We start from the raw sequence: 15,917 nt of genomic DNA on the forward strand, positions 1-15,917 counted from the left end.
CTTGTTGTGTCGTGTTGATGCAATGTCCTGACTATTGCATCAAGGACTGTTAAGCAATAAGGCACTGTACAAGAGGCCAGGCTATATTGTGAATATAGTGTTTTTAGCGGCCGTTCCTCCACGGGACACGCTCTTGTATTCTGTCTGCTATTTTCAAATCGTCGGTGTGTTTGTATGTATGAATGTTGCGGTTGGATGATTTTGGCAGGTAGACGCTGCTATTAGACGCTGTGACGTATGGAAACCAATTCAGAGTAATTGTGACTCACAAATGCGACTTTATATCTCACAATTGATGATATTGTGACCATATCACAATAGCGGCTTTATATTTTACATTTGTGACTAAATTTTTTCTTGTGAATGGAGCTTTATTTCTCTGACTTAAGTTATTTTCTCACAATGTGACTTTATATTTTACAATTTTCATATATATCACAATTGTTTAAAAAAAAAAATTCTTAGTTAAATTTTCTTAGTTTAAACTGTATCTCATAATTATCTTTTTTATTTATTTTTTTAATTCTGTGGCAGACAGTGCACAATTAGCTTTGTAGTCTAGCAAAAATATGTTTGGTTAGCAACACAGTGCGAATATTAAATTACAAAATAGTGCAGTAGATTATTTAAAAGCATAAAATTTATATTTTTCCCTCTCTGCTGCCTTTCACTTCACAGTTTGTGTTAGTTGCTGGCGATGGGTTTGAGACTGTGCGTCATTATAGTGCACAACAGTCAGGTTTGGGAAGTAAAAACTCCATTCATTTTCTCCATAGGGAAACTGATTTTCAACGATAACTTATAAGGACCGCCTTCCTGTGAGCTACGAGGTTGTTAACTGATGATATTTCTTTTTTTAAATAATCATATTCAACAGCAGATTTCATGGTAAAAAACTACATTACCCATGATGCTGTACAGCAAAATCCACCAATCGGAGGCTTGAAACAAGCAAAACGCTAAAAGAGCTGTTTAGCTCCGCCCACTCCCATGAAGCACTGCGAATGTAATCGAGTCGGTCCCTCTACGCTCTCAAAATACTGAAATGTTTATATGAATATTTTGCAATAAAGTTCAAATATATTGTTTTTATGTAATCAACATTTGTAAATGAGTAGTTTTTTTTATATTTCTCCATCATTTTTAATTTGATTGTGCTGTTCGCAATGCACCATGGGAATGTAGCTCTTTTCCTCACTAAAGCCACACTGTCTAAAGTACACAGTCTTGTACCTTTGTATTTTTGTCAGATTTTCTAAAACTTTTTTTGCTTCAAGAAAGTGTGTGAGAGCTCCTCCTACCTCCTCTTTAACTCTGACATTATTCACAATACAGCACAGCTTCAAGTGCCTTATTGCTTCTGTAAAACAGTTACTTCATAATAAAAACATTAAGGGCACAATGTTTCATTAAAACTCTTTTTATCAACGAATTAATCACGTGCCACCCGTCTGCTAGACTTACTGTGCAGTGCTAGTGAACAGGTGTTCGTGTCATGACAGTTACTATTGACCGATCCACACCCAGGACTTGAAATATCAGTGTATGATGCTCATATATGATGCAAAATCAGGATGACGAATTACTAAAAACAATCAAATAAATCCCGGGCGAAGATACACTGATGCCCTTCAATGAAAATCATGTGATTAAAAAAAATGAAGCTACAGTACTTTTTGTACCATTTCTTTGTGAGTTGAAAGTGCCTTTGAAAAAGCCTGGCGTACAGCTGCAGTGGCCCAGTTGCACGACCTTCAATACTGCAGAGAATCTTTTAGTCCAAGTGGAAGAAAAAGGACATGCACGCACAGGTCTCGCCTTAAAGCGTTGTTCTGTTTAGCTCTGTTTTATTTCATTTTGATTGGGAAAATATTCATGGATTTATCTTTGAATGATACCTTGTCGCATTCTACAGTGAAATAGTATCACTAATGTGAAACGAGGGGCGCCACATGCCACTGCAGGATATGAGTCACCAGTACTAAATACAGAGGCTCAGTGATTACTCCACATTTATGTGAGGTTATTTTATAATAATAGCCATTGCAAACCGTTGTATTTCTTCCGTGGAGCAAAAAAAAAAGGAGAAATTTAGAAAAATGAGCTGTGAATGTGACTGGAAATGTGTTTAATGACTTCACACAAAGCCAGTGGTGGACAGTAATTAGTATTTTTACTTTGTTTCTGTAATTGAAGTGATAGTTCACCCAAAAATGTCACTTCTGTCATCATTTTCTCACCCTCAAGTTGTTCTAAACCTTTATTACATGGCTTGGTTGAATTCTAATGTAGAATGCGGTCTGTTATTTCTTGATAACAGACCGCTGCTAAGTATAACACACCGTTGCCATGAAAAACAGAGCGTTGCTATGGACGCAGGATTCTAACCGTAGAGACGGAACGGACTATTTTCTTTAGCGGAAGCAATACAATCGATTTTAAATCAATAAACTCCTTTTTAAATCCATATTTTGTGTCAAATTATTGATTTATTTGGTAGGTAGCCATGTAATAAGTGGGATAATGTAGGGCGAGGTGGTTGTTATAGCGAATACAACCCCGACAGGCTGATCAGGACCCCGACGCGAAGCAGAACTTACGTATGAGTTTTCTTCTCCTAGCTTCTCATAGTCATGAGTTTTACACAAAAGAAGATATTTTGAAGAATGCCAGTAACCAAACAGTTGATGAGCCCCATTGACTTCCATAGTGTTATCTTTCCATACTATTGAAGTCAATGGGGCCCATCAACAGTTTGGTTATAATAAGTTACCCATATTATTCAAAATATGTTCTTTTGTGTTCAGCAAAAGAAAGAAATTCATACAGGTTTGGAACAACTTGAGGGTGAGAAAATGACGACAGAATTTATATTTGTTCAGTGAACTATCGCTTTAAGGACATTTTTCATGTATCAGAGTATTTTTATTTGTGGAAACTTACTTTTACTTCATTACATTCCAAAGCAAAAACTCCGCTTCTAGTTATTTTGGACAGAAGAAATCGTCACCCGCTCAGAGACGCAACAGCAGAGACGCATCATTCATGTCTGATTCTGATTATTTTCAATAAACCTGGTTAATCGGTTCTCAAATCGCACTGAACGATTCATTCGCGTATTGCACTGATCTGATTTCATCTATTCTCTTCTGCGGCCCAATTCAGAGGCTGCATCCTTCAAAGGCCGATTGCGTCAAATGGGCGTGACGAAGGCTGTCCCATCGAAGGCTCTTCCAAATGCTTCCTTCGTTTCCCGTGAAATGAATACAACATATGGATCCTTCATGACCTTTATACCCTAGAATTTATTGAACACTAGTGACTACAGGAGAGAAATTGCCTGTGTTGGGTTTCAGCTTACTCAAATATCTAATAAAACAAATGTAAAAAAAAAAATTTCAAATGTTGACTTATATTTTACTTAGATGTGATTATATATAGTTTATACTCTTTATAATATACAGAAACTGAACATGGAGAACATATTTAGATAGGTTGTGAAACCTGTTTTGTTTTCAGATAGTTTAATATAACTTGTGCAGAGCAAACATTACTGTCACTCATCAATGGCAGCTGTCACAGTTTCTAGGTGACAAGAACAATCCTCCGTAGGCTAGACCGTCCCATTTACCAACGCTCGGTCTGACCTTCGCGGGCTTCGAAGAATGCGGCCTCTGAATTGGGGCACAGCCTTCGAGTCAAAAACTCACTAATTCAAATGATCCAGTCAGAGCGAGTCTCCAGTTAACTGAATTCACAGGTCTGACTCAAAATGAGCCAAGAACGGGAGATCTTTGGAGCTTGAGTACACGCGCGAATGAAGGCGCGATAAAGTAAGTTATCGAATTTTAGGATTTATTATTGTAAATGAAAATCATATTTCAAGGTCAGGTCATTTGTTTGTGAACTAAATTTGCTGTAAAAGGACGAGCTGTTTATGGCCACCTTATGAAATGAATGTCCACATTTGTTTATTACTGTATAAATGGGGAAGGTTTTAGGCAAAAATGAAACATAATGTTATAATAAGGCAAATTATTGCCCAAGCATCTTCCCCGCTGCGTCGCAGGTTAAGATGATATAAAAATAGTAGGACTATGCTTGCATAGCGTTCCTCTTAAAATGTTACCGGAATAGTTTATCCAAAAAAGTTTCAAACCTGTATACGTTTCTTTCTTCTGTTGAAGACAAAAGAAGATATTTTGAAGATTGTCGGTAATCAGACAGTTGACGGTCATTGACTTCCATAGCAGGAAAAACAATACTTTGAAAGTCAATGGCTACTGTGTGGTTACCGACAATCTACAAAATATCCTCTTTTCTTACTTGCAGATCGATAAGTGTCTGCATAATTTTCCTTATTGACTAGCTACTTGACAATCCATTATAATTCATAATCATGTCAAACTGAGCTGTATCCTATTTAAGCTCTATCTGTGTGTCTACTGTAGAACATTATAACCCAAAGTAAGTATGACTTTAGAAGATTTGGAATAAAGCACTGGGACCACTTTATGCTACTGTTTTGGCGCTTTTGTCACTTTTTTGAAGGTTAATTGCCACATTTTAAGCGCATGAAAAAGAGCGACTCGTACATTCTCCTTTTGTGTTCCACGGAAGAAAGAAACCAATACAGGGTTAGAAGCACATGAGAATCTATTAAATCATGTAAATCAGCAAAATATATTAAGTATTCCTCAGGGGGTTTTGTCCCAAATGTGCATTTTTCATGCAATAGCAAAACATAACTGCTGACTTTCCGAAATGTATAGATCATGATGTGTTTTTTCTGTCATAGATGTTCTGAAAGAGCAGAATCTGTGCTTATTCTACAGTTTTTCTAAAATCAGGTGTTATTCTAAAGCTGCAAACTTACTGTGTTTTCGTCATAACAAGGAAGGTCACTGCCGTTCCAAGGTCAGATGTTGGTAAGATTTTCAAATATCTTTTGAGAAAAGTATCTTCAAAAATGCAATGAAAACAATAATATTGCGAAATATTATTACCATTCAAAATAACTGTTTTCTATTGTAATATATTTTAAAATGTAATTTATTCCTGTGATCAAAGCTGAATTTTCAGCATCATTGCTTCAGAAATAATTACACTCACCTAAAGGATTATTAGGAACACCATACTAATACTGTGTTTAACCCCCTTCCGCCTTCAGAACTGCCTTAATTCTACGTGGCATTGATTCAACAAGGTGCTGAAAGCATTCTTTAGAAATGTTGGCCCATATGGATAGGATAGCATCTTGCAGTTGATGGAGATTTGTGGGATGCACATCCAGGGCACGAAGCTCCCGTTCCACCACATCCCAAAGATGCTCTATTGGGTTGAGATCTGGTGACTGTGGGGGCCATTTTAGTACAGTGAACTCATTGTCTTGTTCAAGAAACCAATTTGAAACGATTCAAGCTTTGTGACATGGTGCATTATCCTGCTGGAAGTAGCCATCAGAGGATGGGTACATGGTGGTCATAAAGGGATGGACATGGTCAGAAACAATGCTCAGGTAGGCCGTGGCATTTAAACGATGCCCAATTGGCACTAAGGGGCCTAAAGTGTGCCAAGAAAACATCCCCCACACCATTACACCACCACCACCAGCCTGCACAGTGGTAACAAGGCATGATGGATCCATGTTCTCATTCTGTTTACGCCAAATTCTGACTCTACCATCTGAATGTCTCAACAGAAATCGAGACTCATCAGACCAGGCAACATTTTTCCAATCTTCAACTGTCCAATTTTGTTGAGCTCGTGCAAATTGTAGCCTCTTTTTCCTATTTGTAGTGGATATGAGTGGTACCCGGTGGGGTCTTCTGCTGTTGTAGCCCATCCGCCTCAAGGTTGTGTGTGTTGTGGCTTCACAAATGCTTTGCTGCATACCTCGGTTGTAACGAGTGGTTATTTCAGTCAAAGTTGCTCTTCTATCAGCTTGAATCAGTCGGCCCATTCTCCTCTGACCTCTAGCATCAACAAGGCATTTTCGCCCACAGGACTGCCGCATACTGGATGTTTTTCCCTTTTCACACCATTCTTTGTAAACCCTAGAAATGGTTGTGCGTGAAAATCCCAGTAACTGAGCAGATTGTGAAATACTCATACCGGCCCGTCTGGCACCAACAACCATGCCACGCTCAAAATTGCTTAAATCACCTTTCTTTCCCATTCTGACATTCAGTTTGGAGTTCAGGAGATTGTCTTGACCAGGACCACACCCCTAAATGCATTGAAGCAACTGCCATGTGATTGCTTGATTAGATAATTGCATTAATGAGAAATTGAACAGGTGTTCCTAATAATCCTTTAGGTGAGTGTATAATATGCTGATTGATGCTCAAGAAACATTTCTGATTATTATCAATGTTGAAAACAGTTGTGCTGTTTCATATTTTGGTAAAAAACGTTATATATGTATTTTTTACAGGATTTTTTCATGAATAGAAAGTTCAAAAGAACAGCAAAAACATTTCTACATTCTAAGAACACCCCAAACTTTTGAACATAGTATACATGTTCAATTTCCTTTATGTTCCCAATTCCAACCTGAAAGCTTGTCTGAAGTGTTAATTTTTCCCCTATTTAATATTGAAGATCAAATTTGTTGTCACATAGTCTAGGGAATGGAAGACCTGACTACTACTGACTATGACGCTTGAGCGGTTAGTTTCTATGGCTGTCATGTCGTGGCCACAGATGGGCTGGATTGTCACCATTTTGGAGAGGGAGTTGAAGGGAAATGCTGTCACACTGTGACCAGATGGAGGCCCTCTATTTCTCGGTTGTATAGTAGGTGTTTTCTTTTTAATGATTTGCTTCTAATAACCAAACGAACCTACGTCTGTTATCGTCTGAGGGTTGGTTACATAAATGTTCATTTGTGTGCAATTTGCGCCCACCATATCACCACCAAACTAAAGCCAGTTAGTCATTTTCTTTGATATAGCCTTCAGTGTACACAAGTGAATCTGCCTTCACTGGTTATTCACTCCAGTGGGTCTGAAAGCCCACACCTGCTCCCATAACACACTCCATCCATCATTTCGCATACACACACACACACTAATACAGACTCCTATAAATCCCCTTATGGAGTCCTAACTGACTCAAAGCAGATGGTCTTCTCCATGTCCATCCCACTCTGCCAGCTTCTTTCATGCCAGGATGCCATACTGTAGGGACTGTTCCAAGATCCTACAGAGAAAGGATTAGATTCAAGCTGAAGGGGTTTTCCTTTTTCCTCCAGACCTGGCTCTGCCTTTTTCCATTGCATGGGCCATCACACAGAAGTCCCCAGAGGCCTTTGCAACAGGATATAGTCTTGTGGCCCATATCCCAGAGTTCACTAAGACATGTGATATTTTGTGAAAGCATGGTCCGGTCCTGATGAAACTGATGGATAATTTTTGATGGGATTGCTATTATTGATATTTTTATTAACCTAATGCTAATTAATTTAGAATATATTTGCTTGTGCAACAAACATGACTGATTCTTTAAATCACACAGCTTGAACTTAATTACTTAAAGGGTTAGTTCACCCAAAAATGAAAATTATGTAATTAATTACTCACCCTCATGTCGTTCCAAACCTGATTTCGTTAATCTGCGGAACACAAATTAAGATCTTTTTGATGAAACCTGAGAGCTTTGATGCATCAAAAAGTTCATAAAGAGATGGCAAAACTTATCGTGTTACGCAGCACGTTTGAGCTTCAGCAAGAACCAATGAGGTTCATTCTCGTGTTACGCAGCACGTTTGAGCTTCAGCGAGAACCAATGAGGTTCATTCTCGTGTCACGCAGCACGTTTGAGCTTCAGCGAGAACCAATGAGGTTCATTCTGGTGTCACGCAGCACGTTTGAGCTTCAGCGAGAACCAATGAGGTTCATTCTCGTGTTACGCAGCACGTTTGAGCTTCAGCGAGAACCAATGAGGTTCATTCTCGTGTCACGCAGCACGTTTGAGCTTCAGCGAGAACCAATGAGGTTCATTCTCGTGTCACGCAGCACGTTTGAGCTTCAGCGAGAACCAATGAGGTTAATTCTCGTGTCACGCAGCACGTTTGAGCTTCAGCGAGAACCAATGAGGTTCATTCTCGTGTCACGCAGCACGTTTGAGCTTCAGCAAGAACCAATGAGGTAACATTTACATTCTCGTGTTATGCAGCACGCAAAAATTCTATTAAATCATCATCACTGCGTAAGAGACACTCTGAATCAAACAGTCTTTTAAAAAGTATTTATTCTTGCAAGAATAGGCCCAGGCAACCACACAGAAGTTACGCTGTGGAGTGAGTGAGACACAGACAGGAAGAGATGGACAGACTTTATACCCTTTTTCCAAGGCCTTTCTTCAGCAGGCTTCTTCCCTTAGAAGAAATAGAAAAGTTTCTATTTATCACTTAGCTGATCACTTAACAGACACTTAGAACCACCAAAAGTCAATACTAGGGTCAAAGGTCCTGTCCCATATGTTCTTAAAGTGTCACACTCAGCCACTTCCACAGGTACACAAACATGCATACATCCTGTTCACAAACATATATTTTCCCCTTCCCATATTACAATGGAACAATAGAAATATGTGACTCACACTACCTTATAATATCTACTAAAGATCAATGAAAATCAAATTTTTTCATTACATACGCAACACGTTTGAGCTTCAGCAAGAGGTTTGTTCTCTGTCATCAAGCAGGTTCGGTTGAGCTTCTGTTTATGTTTGCTGATCAATGTTTATGTGAATAAAAGACTAAATCAAATATGTTCATCATATATAGGGATCGAGTCCCTTCAGAACATTTAGACTAAACCGCTCAATTCATTTGGATTAGTTTTAAGATCTCTTTATGAACTTTTTGAAGCATCAAAGTGGTAGTTGCGTAGCTGTCAATGGAGGGACAGAAATCTCTCAGATCTCATCATAAAGATCTCTATGATCCAAAGATGAACGAAAGTCTTACAGGTTTGGAAGACATGAGGGTGAGCAATTAATGACATCATTTTCATTTTTGGGTGAACTATCTCTTTAAGTGGGCAAAAAAGCAACTAACTGCATTTAAATAAATATAAACTATAAAACATTTTCATTTAATTGCAATTAACATGCAATTAAGTGAAAAACATTCCATTCAGCAAATATATTCTTTTTAAAGTATATTATGTTTCTTTTTAAAAGTTACTGTACAGAATTATCATAAAATGTTAAACTGCTTAGTGGTAAAAAAATACGTTTTTTTTTAAATACATATTTAATTTAATATATCCCTTCAAACAATTAGATTTTTGTTTAATACATCATATAATAAATGTATTATGTTTAATAGGTCTGTTTAAAATTTAAATATTTGTTTGATATCATCCTATTATTTATTAAAGATTTAGTAAAGTAAAGTAAAGGACGATTCAAAAGATAACGTAATAGCTTTCTTGCTGTGCACCATCCCTAAATTATTTTTATTTGACCTAGCTTACAACAAGGGGAACAGGTACACCTTAATAGCGCGCCAGAGGTGATACGAGTGCTCTCTGTCGCTACGGCAGGTGTGCTCTTTCCTCACAGTCTCCTCAGGGCGCAAGCACAAGCCAAGAGGGAGAGAAAGAGCGAGAGAGAGAAAGAGAGAGAGAGAGGCCTGCTTCAATAAGTGTCACAGCATGAGAAAAAGTGTCTATAAGTCCTGGCAAAACAGAGAAAGCAAATGAGCACAATGACCTTGATGTGTCAACTGCATTGATATGTTTACTCCCACGAATTCAGGGAGAAAACAGCTGGAGTGCGTATGCATATAAGCGTGTGTCATCATCGCTGTTTGCGTTGTATCGAATTTGCATCTAATCACGGACCTCATGAAAGCAGAATTGATCTGACCAGTTTGGGCTGTTTTGTTCAAGTCAATGTATTTGTCCATGCCAGCAAAAGCTCTACAGGTAATGAGCAGGAGACCTTAAATGGATTTTTCCACTCGCCGGAATAGGAGGGAAGTGATCTCTCGCCTAAAATCAATAGGAATTATCCATTCAGAGAGGTGAGGTGCAAAATATGACACCGTGTCGGCTGTAGGCTATTGGAAGCCATTCCTGCTGAAATGCCAGCCCAGGCGTCCACCTCCCATAAACGTTAGCAGGGCAGACGGATAGCTAAAAATATCAGGAGAAGGGCACCTTCAAGAGAGTTACTGTCATGCATATGGAGGAAGTGATGTCATAACGTGTAAACCAATTATGCGGCGCAGATTTTATCTCACACAGGGAGATTCTCCACTAACAAGTTTCCCATCCCCATTCTGTGTCGCGTTTCCATTACTCGCTCTCAAATTAGACTGGCATATCGCTAACTTCGCTAAAACAGACAGAGCCTATCCATCTTTGTTTCTGTTGGAAATGAGGAGCAAAAGATGAGCCATTTAGGGTTATTTAAAATAGTAGAGATGTGACTATAATTTAGAGGCTATTTTAGGAACAATTTGTCATAATAAATGATAAAAACCTACTTGTCCACATGTCTACTTTAAAACACTGTATGAACATAAAGGTAGTAATATTGGTAAGAATTCCATGATGATTTAGGAAAGTCAGTGTGTGTGTGTTGCGTGTGTGTGTGTGTTACCTTGTGGGGACATTTTTATTTTTTGTCCCCATGAGAAAATAGCTTATAAATCATGATGTTTTTTGAAAAATGTAAAAATGCAGACATTTTTCTGTAGGTTTAAGGTTTGGGTTCGGCGATAAAATATATAGTTTATACAGTAAAAAAAAAAAAAAAAAAAAATCTATATGTTTATGGAAAGTCCCCATAAAACATGGAAACCAACATTAAATTGAAGCTAGTCTGAGTCATTGTGTACTGCAGTCTCCAGCTCTGGTTGCTACGGTGAAGCATCAAGGTCTCCTGAGCAAATCAGTCCCAGCTCGAAAGGGCACGATGGCAAGATCAAGGCCATATCGCTCTAAAACACACACACACACACACGCTGTCACGAATGCACAAATATACACGTATCCAATCCCTTCCAAATATTACAAACAGTTGAATCAATTATACTTTCATATGGTGTATGATATTGAATATGAATCATACTGAATATTGAATAGTAATATAAAAACCTCCCAACAGTATTAAGATATTGAATTGAATATAACACCACAAAATTGTGTAGGGGGGGGGGGGGCAGGAGCAAACGTACCAACATGTGTCAACTATAATAAAGTTACATTGTATGTTGGTCAAAATAATGGTTTGATATTTTTATATTTTCATATTGCAGTTTGGACTTATGAACGGTTTTACTCATACTAATCAAATGTGTGATTTACTTTTGAAAGAAGTCTCTTCTGCTAACCAAAGCTGCATTTATTTGATCAAAATAACAGTGCAACAGCAATATTGTGAAATATTACTGTAATTTAAAACGGCTGTTTCCTATTTGAATATATTGTAAAATGTAATTTATTCCTGTGATCAAAGCTGAATTTGCAGCATCATTACTCCAGTCTTCAGTGTCACATGATCCTTCAGAAATCATGAATGCTCAAGAAAAATGTATTATTATTAATGTTGAAAACAGTTGTGATGTGGGGGGTGGGGGGGGGGGGAGAGGGGGACCATGATGCATTTTTTGAGGATTCTTGTTTGAGATAAAAAAAAAAAAACATATAATTTATTACATAATAAATGTGCCCTTGCATATATATTTTTTATTTAAAAAAGGCTTTTTAACTTTATTTGATCAAATATAAGGTTTTCTTCTATCCGTGTGACAACTTTATACCAATATAGCCTGACAACATGTTCCACAATCAATATTTCATGTCGAAGACAAAGAAATTTACTTTACATGAGACATAAAACAAACCTTACATGAGAAATATGAATTGGAGTAAAAAAATAGACAACTAGCCATGTTCTCAGAAATTCAGACAATTACCATATAGCCTACTGTACGTGGCATGCTGTCATAATTATAGCATCATAAAACCAATAAAGAAGAACACATGAAGTTATAAACCTTGAAAGAATTAAGACTGTCAAGCGAATGCAATGGAAACTCTTTTGTTATCCTGATAGTTTTGGAGGAAGGGGCTGCATTTGAAATGCTTTCATTCTAATGGCATGTTTCCTCATACATAATTAGTAGACCAAGAGGGAGGTCTGCAGACGGCCCTGTAGAGTGTGTTAAGATGTATATAACTGTAGCTGTGTGGAGATGCAAGACCATGGACAGGAACTGCACTTCACAAGCTTAAGTCCTACAGACCCATTTGTCACAATGATGCTCTCAGACTGAGGCTGAAGAGGACTTGAGGAGTTGCTTTCATCCTTCTTCTCCATTCTGGTTTCGAAGTGGAAAAGGAGGTAAAATGGGTATGATTGTTAGAAAATGTATAAATGGAGAAAATAAACAAATGGTTCAAGACAAAAGAAGTCTAAACTACTTGTGCACTTTTCCAAGTCTTCTTCAGACTTGCTAAAATGTGCTATGCTTAACCTTTTGATGACGCACAACTTTGAGTATGCAGCATAGATAGTGATATTTAAGGATGAAGGTTTCTGTGAATACTACATTCCATCTGTTCCTCAAACAAAGCTAAAGTAAAAGTAGGGCGGGGGGGGGGGGGGGGGCAAGTATAGGCTACACTTTAACATACTTGGGGTCCACGTGTACCAGACGTGGGCTGGATCTGAGCCGACACTTTGTTGCTAATGTTTTCAGACACTTAAATGCTTGTTATTTACAAATAAATTAACATGTATTATAGTTTAAATGTATATTAAATGTAGTTAGTTGAGCATTAGGGGCCATCCACACTGAGCGTGTTTCTGCGGTTAAGACCCAGCTCACAGGGAACGTTCTCAGAGCGTTCTGGCAAGGGTCTCTCAAAGTTATAAACAAACGTTCTTCCAGTAACGTTAATAGAACATTCGTTCAGAGTTATCTGATCTTTAAAAATGTTCTCGAAATGTTAGCACAAAAGAGTTATTTATACATATAAACAATTTTTTTTTTTTCTGAAACATTTTAATTGGATGTTCGTATAATATTTCTTAAACACTGTTTCAGAACGTTCACAAGCATTCAAAAGTAACGTTCTTATAATGTTTGCAAAATGATAAAATGTAATATTCCCTTAACGTTCAAACAACAACAACAACAACAACAAAAACGTTTTAAAGGGGTCATCGGATGCAAAATTCACTTTTATATGGTGTTTGCATATAAATGTGTCTTTGCAGTGTGTGGACACAATCACCATACAATGAAAAAAATCGATTAACTCCTTTTTTTTTATCCTCAAAAAGCCTAAACCTTCTCAATAATCAAGCCGTTTGGATTTTCTGAGCAATACGATGTCATATTGCTCATGCTCCGCCCACGACCACTGACGGATTGTCCCGTATTAGCATATTTACTGTATTAGCATATTTCCGCCCTCTGCCATTTGTATAGTGTCTGCCAAGGCAGCACTTTACCTGTCTTGTGTCGACACCCCCCATGGAAGAGAGGGGTGGGGTGAGCAGTTGCTCATTATCATTTAAAGAGACATGCCAAAATGGGTCACTGTGAACAAAGCTGTTTTTGAGGAGGTAAAAAGGGTGTTTTACACAAACATTGAGGAATTTTAACCAAAGTATATAACAAACTTTACATGAAGACCCTAAAGAATCATACCAACTTGTGGAAAATGGGCATCCGATGACCCCTTTACAACATTTAAACAACCGGATCTTCTTGAACGATCAGAGAACATTCTGACATAATGTTTTAATAGCTTAATTGGAATGTCAGAAAAAACGTGCATAGAGCATATTTTTCATTGCGGGGGAATGCAAGATGCAGGTAAGTGGAATGAAGAAAAAACTCAAGGCCTACAAGTTTACCTTCTTTTTAGATTTTTTAGAATGGCGTGTCACGCGCGAGACGCAAGTGCAACAGTCAAACACATCCGACTAGTGAGTTTCCACAGAAAAACAATGGAAAAGCAGTGCAGTGGTATGAAAACGTCTAGGTTACGACTGTAACCTCTGTTCCCTGAGAACAGGGAATGAGACACTGCTTCGATGACGCTAAGGTGGAACCGGTGAACACGTGAACCGGTGTCTGAAAAACTATCCAATCACGGACATCGATATTGACCGTTGACAGCCTATGACGTCACTACTAGTGCGACCCGGAAGTATAAAAGGGGGTCCTAGAGAACATGTCATCCACTTTCGACTGTTCAGCAGGCATCCCGAGGCATGGCTAACGATGCAGTGTCTCATTCCCCGTTCTCAAGGAACAGAGGTTACAGTCGTAACTTAGACGTTTTTGTAAGAAAAAAATCCATATTTATAACTTTATAAACTATAAACTTCTGGTAACGGCCGTACGCGAGTCTAGTTCCAATGGAAGAGTCTAGTTCCAACTTTACACTTTTTAAAAGTGTACTTAAGTGTGTAAAGTAAACAAAGAATAATAATTATTAAAAAATCTTAGCTCGAAGAACAACATAATGACTGAATGAACTGTTTCTTTAGCAGTCTAAATGGAGGTTGTTTCACCTTTCAACCTTGTCAAATCCACCAGTCACCACAAACCCTAATCTCCTCATCTCCTTCTCCAAACATCTAACCATAATACCCACTTTCATCAAATCATCATCACATCAGTCCAGCGGTATCAATAAGGCTACATATTTGGCTCAGTTCATCAGATGGTGTTTATTTAGCTGGTTTAGTAAACATCCATTGTCAGTGTGCAGTGTCACTCTCTCTCTCTCTCTCTCTCTCTCTCTCTCTCTGGTACAAACAGAGCAACAGTCTCCTGAGAGACTTCAGCACCTCCCTAATGCACCCACTGCAACTTCACGCTTCCCATTCCTCATTTCACATTATAAATGAACAGACATATTCAGGTCTTCCAGCCGCAAGGCCTATGTAAGGATTATCACAGGTTTCTGGCAAGTCTGAAATGTATTTGTGTGCAAAGGAATACAAGCTGTTATGATTAAATATTGAGTGTAAATGAATATGCCATATTCAAATTGCCACCAAAAAGTTGATTTACATTAGTGCTTGAAATCCAGTCTTTACAACTGACAGACAGTGAAAGACAGAAGCAGCAGAGATAGATGGACTCATTTGTGACTTTAATATGAGGGGAAAAGTGCTGTTAATTATGCTTGGGACATCATTATTCACGTGTTAAAATTTGAAGAGAAATAGCTCAGTCATGAAACTCTTCCAAGCAGCTGATTGGTTCTCCTAAAGCCGGCTGCCTTGGCCAATTGATCAGGGGTGTGTTTCCCGTACAACGACCTAACTCGCTGCTTAACTACCATAGTACGATGGATCGTTGTAGAAATCAATTCACGACCGTTTACCGAAACCGTATTGTCGCAAATTTGTCATTCAACCATGTTGGTTAATGATGTCACGCAGGTGGTGGAGTATTAACTTCTTTTAATTAATCCGTTTGAGTTTGAATTGATGCTAGTTTTTTTTTTTTTTTTTTTTTTTTATATAAATTACAGCATTTGAGGATTAATTCTCAGTTATTTTGCTTTATTTCCAGATTCAATCATAGACTCGTTCTTACGTACTAGAGCATGTACGCACATGCAAACTCTTCAAAAACTGCGCTTTAAATTTCTTGACAAACTAAAAGAAGTAAATGACATTGTAAAATATATGTCAGCTTGCTTATTTTGCTTAAGACAAGGATTTCAAGTCCACATGTCAAGCGAACAAGAAACTGCTTCTAACCACAGGCCGAGAGCTGTCGTTCAGACCACACAACTTTGCGATGCTGTTTGCGGATGTTTGTTGGAACTATGGTTTCGGCAAACAATGATTCGTTGAACTATGCTGATGACGATGGAACTTGCGACCATACTTGGCAAACAATGCTTTTGGAAAACGCACCTGTT

Source organism: Rutilus rutilus (genome assembly GCF_951802725.1).
Source record: "Rutilus rutilus genome assembly, chromosome: 13".
Taxonomy (NCBI): Eukaryota; Metazoa; Chordata; class Actinopteri; order Cypriniformes; family Leuciscidae; genus Rutilus; species Rutilus rutilus.